This window comes from Lycium barbarum, chromosome 4, assembly GCF_019175385.1.
Source record: "Lycium barbarum isolate Lr01 chromosome 4, ASM1917538v2, whole genome shotgun sequence".
NCBI lineage: Eukaryota > Viridiplantae > Streptophyta > Magnoliopsida > Solanales > Solanaceae > Lycium > Lycium barbarum.
In genome coordinates, this window is record NC_083340.1 from 7,504,377 (window position 1) to 7,514,730 (window position 10,354).

At 40.7% G+C, this 10,354-nt stretch overlaps 1 pseudogene; it reads right to left on the minus strand.

The window, feature by feature from the left end:
- Positions 1–5,101: 5,101 nt before the first annotated feature.
- Positions 5,102–9,486, minus strand: LOC132635056 (ferruginol synthase-like; annotated as a pseudogene).
- Between the last annotated feature and the right edge of the window lie 868 nt (positions 9,487–10,354).

The window sequence follows — 10,354 nt, forward strand, 5'->3', positions numbered from 1 at the left end:
AATGCAAATTGAAGATTATTTATATGGCAGAAAGCTTCATGAACCTCTGAGTCCGAAACCAGAGGAGATGAAGCAAGCAGATTGGAATCTCCTCGACAGACAAGTTCTGGGAGTCATTTGGTTGACGCTGTCGAAGAACGTTGCTCACAACGTGGCAAAGGAGAAGACCACCGCTGATATGATGAAGGTATTGTCTGACATGTATGAGAAACCTTCAGCAAATAATAAGGTATTTCTCATGAAGAAACTATTTCATCTAAAGATGATGGAAAATGCTCATGTTGCTGCACACGTAAATGAATTCAATACCATTGTAAATCAATTGTCATCGGTAAAAATTGACTTCGATGATGAAGTGCAAGCTCTAATTTTGTTGGCATCCCTACCAAATAGCTGGGAGCCAATGAGAGCAGCGGTTAGTAATTCTGTCGGTAGTGAAAAACTAAAGTTCAACGATGTTAGGGATCGTATCCTTGCTGAGGAAGTGCGCATGACAGATTCTGGAGAGGCATCGACGAGTTCTGCTTTTAATGTTGAAAACAGAAGCAGAATTATGACAGAAACTACAACCGAAATAGGGGCAGATCGAAGTCAAGGAATGGCAGGGGTCAATCCAGACCAGGACGAACATTTGAGTGTTGGAACTGTGGAAAACCAGGTCACTTCAAGAAGAACTGCAGGGCGCCAAAGAAGGAGGACAACAAGGGGGCTGGAATCAACGCTGCTACGGAAGACATTGGCGATGCGTTGTTGCTATCGGTTGACAGCCCGATAGACTCTTGGGTGCTTGACTCAGGAGCGTCCTTTCATACCACCCCACATCATGATATAATGACAAACTACGTGGCTGGGAATCTCGGCAAAGTTTATTTAGCCGATGGAGAGCCGCTAGACGTTGTTGGCACGGGAGACATTAATTTGAACATGTCAAATGGATCCTCGTGGAAGATTACAAAAGTTAGACATGTTCCAAAGCTGATGCGAAACCTGATTTCAGTAGGTCAGCTTGATGATGAGGGATATGATCTCAACTTTGGTAATGGGTCTTGGAAGGTGGCGAAAGGTGCTATGGTAGTTGGCCGAGGAAAGAAGATTGGCACTCTCTACATGACGACTAGCTGTCGTGATACTGTTGTTGTGGTTGACAACACAAAGAAGACAGATTTGTGGCATTGTCGGCTGGGGCATATCAGCCAGAAGGGGATGAAGCTGTTGGTGACAAATGGCTTAATTCCGGAGCTGAAGACGGTGGACCTTCATACGTGTGAGAGCTGCATTCTCGGAAAACAAAAGCGAGTAAGCTTCTCAAATGCAGGCAGGGAGTTGAAGGTCGAGAAGCTGGAATTGGTGCACACAGACGTGTGGGGACCTACCACTGTACCCTCCCTTGGAGGATCACACTACTACGTGACCTTCATTGATGATTCAACCAGGAAAGTATGGGTTTATTTTATGAAAAATAAATCTGATGTGTTTAGTGTATTCAAAAGATGGAAAGCCATGGTCGAGAATGAAACAAACCTCAAGTTGAAGTGTTTGAGGTCCGACAACGGCGGAGAATACACTGAAGGTGATTTCAAACGGTACTGTGTCGATAATGGGATCAAGATGATGAAGACTATTCCTGGAACGCCGCAACAGAATGGAGTAGCCGAAAGAATGAACCGAACGTTGAACGAGCGTGCTCGGAGTATGAGAATACACTCTGGATTGCCCAAGACATTCTGGGCAGATGCAGTCAATACCGCGGCCTTCTTAATTAACCGAGGACCGTCAGTTCCCTTGGATTTCAGAATTCCAGAAGAAGTCTGGAGTGGCAAGAAGGTAAATCTTTCATTTCTGAAAGTGTTCGGTTGCTTATCATATGTTCATAATGATGATACGGCTAGAAGCAAGCTTGATCCAAAATCAAAGAAGTGTTACTTTATTGGCTATGGTGACACCGAGCTTGGGTACCGATTTTGGGATGAACAAAATCGGAAGATCATCCGAAGCAGGAATGTTGTCTTCAACGAATAGGTACTGTACAAAGACAAGCTGCAAAAGAATTCAGAATGTCAGGACAAGGAATCGGAAATAGTCGATTTGAGGGACTTTCCGACACCTGAGCCGCAGCCAGGTACAACCGAGGCAGAGGAACAAACAATCCGAGAAGGTGCTGATGAAAATGCTGATTCTGAAACAAATGAACAGACGCCAATCACAGAACTGCGTAGATCATCCAGGATCAGGAAGCCGCTTCACAGGTACTCTCCATCCCTCAACTACATTCTACTCACTGACAGAGGGGAGCCGGAATGTTATGAAGAAGCAATGCAAGTCGATGAATCGACTAAGTGGGAGCTGGCAATGAAGGATGAGATGGATTCACTATCGGCAAATCATACATGGGAGTTAGCCGAGTTGCCAAAGGATAAGAAGGCATTGCAAAACAAATGGGTTTATCGAATAAAGGAAGAACCCAATGGAAGCAAGCGTTATAAAGCAAGGCTGGTTGCAAAGGGATTTCAACAGAAAGAAGGTATCGACTATACGGAGATCTTCTCTCCCGTAGTCAAGATGGTGACTATCAGAACTGTTCTTGGACTAGTAGCAAAGGAAAAATCTACATCTGCAACAGATGGACGTGAAAACTGCATTTCTTCACGGTGATCTAGACGAGGAAATCTACATGCGACAGCCAGAGGGATTCAAAGTCAAAGGAAAGGAGAATCTGGTGTGCAAACTTCAAAAGAGTCTGTACGGACTAAAACAGGCTCCAAGACAGTGGTATTTAAAGTTTGACAGCTTTATGAAGAAAGCTGATTTTTCAAGGTGCGAGGCAGATCACTGCTGTTACTTCAAAAAATTTGAAGACTCGTACATGATACTGCTACTCTATGTCGACGACATGCTAATCGTAGGAGCAAACCTACAGGAGATTGATCGGTTGAAAAAAGGGTTATCGGAAGAGTTTGCAATGAAGGATTTGGGAGCTGCAAAGCAAATCCTTGGGATGAGAATCGACCGAAGCAAGGAGGGCATCAAACTCTCACAAGAAGAATATGTGAGGAAAGTTAACAAAAGGTTTAACATGCATGATGCCAAGCCAGTCAGCACTCCCTTGGCTGGACACTTTCGGTTGTCAAAGGATCAATCGCCGACAACCGAGGATGAGAAGAAGCAGATGGACAAGATACCTTATGCATCTGCAATCGGTAGTCTTATGTATGCAATGATATGTACAAGGCCAGACATTGCACATGCAGTGGGAGTTGTCAGCCGATTTATGAGCAATCCGGGAAAGCAACACTGGGAGGCTGTGAAGTGGATATTCAGATATCTGAAAGGCAGCTCGAGTTCAGCTCTGTATTTCCGAAAATCAAAAACAAGATTGCAAGGGTATGTTGATGCTGACAACGGTGGTGATATTGATAGCAGAAAGAGCACATCCGGGTATGTTTACACCTTCGGAGGTACTGCAATCTCTTGGGTTTCCAAGTTGCAAAAGATAGTAGCTCTCTCTAGTTGTGAGGCTGAGTACGTTGCTGTGACGGAGGCCACAAAGGAAATGATGTGGCTACAATCTTTTCTGCGGGAATTGGATCAGGACCACGAGGGAAGTGTGCTATATTGTGATAGCCAAAGCGCCATTCATTTGGCAAAGAACCCGGTTTACCATGCTCGAACGAAGCACATACAACTCCGGTACCATTTCATTAGATCAGCTTTGGAAGATGGAGCGCTAGTGCTTGAGAAGATCGCAGGGAGTCAGAATCCAGCAGACATGCTGACAAAGGCAGTGACGATAGACAAACTGAAGCTATGCTCAACTTCAGTTGGCCTGCACGAAGTATGAAAGTAGGAAAGAGCTGCTGCATCGATCAAAGTGTGAAGACAAATTAAAATTAGTCTTCAAGTGGGAGATTTGTTAGGTGTGGAATTGGCCAAACAAGTCAATTCTTTTGTTCACATAGTCGTGATGTAAGCGCTTACCTCATGATAGTCGTGATGTAAGCGCTTACCTCATCATAGGAAATTCATTCCTATAAATAGGTAGCTTATGGTTCATTTGTAAACACACCAAATTGAAGAAGACAACACATCCCAAAGAGAGAGAAAAATCTAAGAGAAATACTCTTAGTGAAAGGCCTAAGTAAGAGAAGGTCTTTGAGAGAATTTTCTGTGGTAAAATTCTTGAGTGTAATTGGGATTGGGGTTGTGAGGTTGAGTGTTGTAAACACTTGTAATATTTCTTCTTTAATAAGATCTGCAGCAGCAACGTGGACGTAGCTCTCACATTGAGGGTGAACCACTATAAATCTGTGTGTGCTATTTATTCTTCGCTTACATCACGGCGTAAGTAGGTTCTGTCTAAGGAGGTTGGTATTTAAGTGGTCCAGCTGTGACCCTCCAATCTTTCCTGGGAACCTGCTTACTAAGGTCGGATTTGGGATTCAAATCCTAACACCCTCTTCGCCACTGCACTTGAACCTTCCTTTACGTCAAGGGGATTGAACAGTGTATATATAATTAAAAGAACTTTGATTTTGCCCTATTTGCATATCTATCGAAGCTGTAGAAGTCTGTTAATTTTTTTTATTTAATGTGATAATATTTCCAGAGGTATTTGTCTTGGCATATTTGGAAATCCAGGCCTAAGAGCTTCAGTGTACTAAAGGTCCTTTACTATCTTAGGCTCATGAGAAGTGTTTAAATGGAGCGATCTTTAACAAAATTAAAAAAAGAAAAGAAAAGAGGAACTCTATTTTTTTTTCAAAAGGTTTAAGCGGGAAGAAATCTATAAGTTCCAAACATTTTTTTATGACAGCAATGCAGCAATTTCAGAATAAACAATGACTCTTCTCAATACTTCAATAACTCACTTTCAAAAGCTAGAAAATTGTTTTTTGTAACCTTTTCTTCTTGGATTCTTTCAGAAGACTCAATTTTGACCTTTTAGCCTAATCATATACTGTTGACACATTGCAGGCAGAGTATCTATCTCAAGGACAGCTAGATTAAAGAGAAGCAATTGCAACTAAGAACGAAACAACCTTGTAGCATAACCAATTTCAAAACGACTGAAATACTGCTATGGAGTAATCCTCCTTTGATAGGATTATTGCACTAAAAACACATATTTTATTTAAAATACAGTGTACATTAGCTGACCTCTTATTGTACAATAGTACACTTTGATATTATAAATGCTACAACCAGTAGGCAAAATCATGTCAGGCCCCTTTATTCAGAATCTATATTTGATTTTCCTTACAGTAACTTGGTTTTACTGATATAGTTCGAAATTTGGTAACTTGGGAGTAGGGATGGAAAATAGCCTCTCGCTTTTCTTGATGACAAGTCCAACTCCCTCTGAAAGGTCAACGTTTTCACCCTCAGGGAGATTCCAATCAAAGGAATGCAGCAATGAAGCCAATATAAACATGAGCATTTTCTCCGCTAAAGGAAGGCCAGCACAAATTCTCCTCCCTGATCCAAATGGAAGGTACTTCATATTATTTCCAGCATAGTCTAAATTTGTAGAGCGACTCAAGAATCTTTCAGGCTGGAACTCCAATGGACTCTCCCACACTTGAGGATCCCGATGAATTGCATAAACATTCAAGATTACTTTAGTTCCCTCAGGTATTGTGTATCCACCTACTATTGCAGATTGGCTCGGGCGCTTTGGGAGAAGAAGTGGTAATGCAGGGTGTAAACGTAACGTCTCCTTTAAGACTGCGTCAAGATAGTGCAGTTCCGGTAAGTGGGATTCTTCAACAATGTTATTTATCCCTACAACATCTTTCAATTCCTCCTGCACCTTTGACATTATCTCTGGATTATCCAGAAGCTCCACCATTACCCACTCGACCGTTGTGATTGTAGTGTCAGTCCCACCAATCACAATATTCTACAATGCAGAAACATATATGAAGACAGGGGCAAGGAACTTAGTCATCATAGGAATTTTTGTTGAGAATATAACAAAGAAATAAAAGTGTGCTGCTCTCTAACAACTTAAGCTTTTAGATGACATGGTCACACACTTCGACATGGCATCAGAGCACTCAAAGGTCAACAACAACAACAACAACAAGCCCAGTAGAATCCCACAATGTGGGGTCTGGGAAGGTAGAGTGTACGCAGACCTTACCCTCACCTTGAAAGGTAGGGAGGCTGTTTCCAAAAGACCCTCGGCTCAAAAGAGAAACCAAGACAAAAAGTCAGATAGGGACAAGCATATCAAAAACAATATGAAAACGAGGAATAACAAAAGCGAGAAAGTCATGATAGAACAATCTGGAAAGAAAGGCGCATTAGCTACCATAGATAAATAAGATAATCAAAGTACAAGGCCCAACAAATATAAGCAGAAATCAAATGGCAATAAACGAATGAGCAAAACTACAACTACTAGGATGAAAGGATAACCAACCTAGCCTTCTATCCTAATCTGAGTCCTCCACAACCTCCTATCTAAGGTCATGTCCTCGGTAAGCTGAAACTGCGCCATGTCCTGTCTAATTTCACTGTCACCCGCGTCAAAACGAATTTGAAGAAACTGCATGACTTGCCCTTCAAATGGGCTGGTCTTTAATTTTTGCCCTTCAAATGGGCTGGTCTTTAATCTTTGCGCTTCAAAATCGAACTTATGTCTAGCGGGGCATAAGTTCTTTAAGGGCGTGGGCATAACTTGTGGGATATTATGATGCGAAAATATAAACTTATGCTCCCGCGGAAAAGTTTTTTTTTCATTGAGGGAAAAAGTTAAAGACCATCACAAAATATAGGCAAAAGTGCAAATGACCTGAAGCATTTCCACGTGCTTGGCTCATGAAAAAAACCAGGCCCACACGTGGGGGCATGCTGAAAAAATAATTAAGTAATAAAATTTTGCATCTCTCTAACAGCTTAACCTTTTAGATGAGATGCTGACACACTCCAACTATTTTGTGATTTTTGATTCTACCTCTTGGTACAGGTGGGTCCAGGATTTAAATTTATGGGTTCTAAACCACAACTCTTTTGGTTTATTGGGTTCTAGATAAATTATTTATACATATTAGGTAAATCTCTTACTATAAATACAAAGTTTGGGCCAAAACTACTGGTTCTGCCGAACTCGTAACTTCTATTATGGCTCCGCCCCTCCCTTTAGGGGGGCACGACATTCATGTTTAGGTACGAGTACGTACATCTATTTAAGACTATTTTTCTAATTATGTGATTCGAGCATCTTCATTAAGAACTCCAATGTATGCTCACTTTTCTTCACTATTTATCGCATTGATCCTGCATTCAGTAAACATGATTAAAAAGGTTATATGACACTGTTAAGTCTTCAGACTGATAAAGTAATATGACAGAACTCACAGGATAAACAAAGTTAAGGAGAGGAGCGACGATATAGAAAAGATATAGGGAACATATAACTTACCACCAAGATGGCCTTTATTTTCACCGAGTCCACTGATAGCCCAATGTCTTTCTGCTCCATTAGCTCTAACAGGATCTGCATAAAATCCTTTTTCCCATTTCCCTGTATTTCACCCTCTCTTTTGTTTGAAAGCATCTTCATGCGTTGATTTATGGCTGGCTCCAATATACTTTCGAACAACTTCAAGAGAGCCTCCATCTCTTTCTGTATTCCTTGTAAATCAAACTGGCAAGTATAGGGAAGAAGTCTGATATGTTTGGCTTTCCCATCACTTGAAGAAATTTTATCACCAATTCCCCGAAGTCAGCTCCATCTTTTCCATGCTTCTCCTTCTCCTCCACAAAATTGCTGCTAAAAATCATACTCATGATTACATTCATTTCAGTTACAAAAGCCAATTCACCAATGTCCATGGGGTTGCCAATCTCGGTACGCACGTTTCTGATTGTCTTTCTGACCTTGTGTCTCCGAAGACTATAACACGCCTGAAGATTCCTGTTGCTTAGCATCTCCCTTACAAACAGTTTGCGCATATCACGCCAGTAAGAGCCATTAGGAGAAAATGAAATATCACCAATCCTGCAATTGGAGGGTCACGGTTGGCGAAAATGGAGTCTTGATCACGAACCACTTCTTTGGCTAAGGATGGTGAATTCAACACAACACATAGTTTACTTCCAAGCCATAGCTTATAAATTGGACCAATTGTTGAGACAACTCTGTGAGTTGGTGACGCAAATTCGGGTGGAGGAATGGTAAGAATCCCACAATGCCCTGGTGGCAACCAGGATTTTTCCATATGTGGTATCTTTGATGTCCATTTGTACCACAGAATTGTCAGTAGCACCATTGAAATGGCTAGAGCTGCAAGACTAAGCTCATCTGAAAGTGCTGAAGCCATGTTTCGAGGGAATATTGTTTCAACACTTATAATACCAATCTTTGAAAGGATGCCAATTATTGTTAACTTCACAATGAGATGGCTTACAATCTTTAATGAGCTCAATATATCCTCCCCTCAGCACGTGGTATATATCCCGTCTTTGTTAACTAACACAAGCATGTTCTGGAATATTGTGACCTCTGATTATGACTTGCCTGGGCAGGGAGGCAACAAACATCCGAGGCATGCTTGCAAAGTACTAAATGGGAGGTTTCCCACCACATGCCTGGTGCCTCAGAGGTCTTTATCAGAGTTGTTGACAACTTGACACGAATCCGAGCATACTTGGATGAGAAAAATGTAGAACAACAATTTGTGGCTGCAGACCAGACAGCCACTAATAGTTATATATTCTCAAAGCAAAGGGGTCGGGACAACAATGTTAGAGGTACTGAGGAAATTACGACATAATCTCAGCTATGGTAAAATCAGTGTTGGAGTCAGTTGCACCAATTACCATATCATGTTCTCAGTATTTGTAAATTGATTATCATGTACAACACAATTCAGATTTGTAGAACTGTATATTGTGGTTCAGTTCAAGGTTCAACATCTTTATTCACAGTGAAGAATTCTCCGCTTGTAATCTGATACTAAATATATGAATCTGATTCTTCTTAAATCTACTACTCATTTGCCACAATAGTTCTTCAATAGATTTACAATTTCTTATTTCGCTTTCAATAGGTTTGAATCTTGTATTTTAACTAATTAAGATCTGCTATCATTATCAATATTAAGTCAATTTTTCCATCCATATAGGTAAGACAAGAACGGCTGAAAGCAAATGCAAACTTGGCTACTCAACAATAATGCAGTAGTGACCATTATTGACTTGAACTCCAGAAAAAGGAAAGATTCCTTGTTCACTTCGAAAAACACCTTTGAAGGGACTAACCAACATCACATGTAAAGGAAGTGAATTTTCCTATATAGTAGAAAATGCACATTTATGACATAACATAGTAAGTATACCACAAGCAAGGCCGTGAGTTCGTCATAGAAAGAGGCATTTTTCCATCCGACAATTTCTATCCATTTTTCCATCCGACAATTTCTATCCATTTGCAGTCTTTGATGAATCATGGTCTCAAGCTCGCAAAGTAAGAATGAAGCTGCTGGTCAAGAAAGGGGGTTCCTAATGCAGGTACCAAGTAACTTTGCCTAACAAGGTTTAGGCAACAAAAACAACAACAACCCTAGTGTAATCCCACAAGAGGCACCGAGTAACTCTGCCTACCAAAGTTTAGGCAGATGAAAAGAAATTACTTAGGCCAGTTTGGTTAGTGTTGCGTTCTTTCGTCGATATTTAACATGTATAAGTTGCAGTATGAAGAGTTAGCCATTGCATAAAATTCAACATCGCTTTATACATTGTTTGGTTAGCTTATAGAGGTAATTAAGCGTTCTGTAAAATAGCATTGTTTTACAATTCTCATATAATTAATCCCTGCATAACTTGTATTTGAACTAGACAACCCTTAATGTTTTTGCCTCCCCTAGGATTTGAACCCGAGATCTCATGGTTCTCCTCCAACTTCATTTATCACTATGCAATTTACAATCGGCTTAATGCATATATGGCCCCCTAAACTTGTCCCTCTTTTCCATTTTGGTACCTCAACTAAGTGTTGTTCCTATTGAACCCCTGAACTCCTCCTCAAGTGTGTCTATCAAATATAATCCGACTTACATAGTATTCCATCTTCAATGTAGCAACATGCTAATATATATTCTAATTTAATTATGTCATCTTTTAGCTAAGATTAACAGCAATTGATAGGGGAAAAAAAGTAGCTCTTAATTAAGCTGGTAGTGAAAGAGCAGAACCAGCAGAAACCGACACATCCATGACCTAAAGAATAGCTTACCGCATGTCTAAAATATTACTCCATCTTCATTTTCCCAATTTAGTTTCTGCTTCTAATAAAAAACAAATTTAGGGGGTTTGAAAGACACACTTGAGGATGAGTTCAGGGGTTCAATAG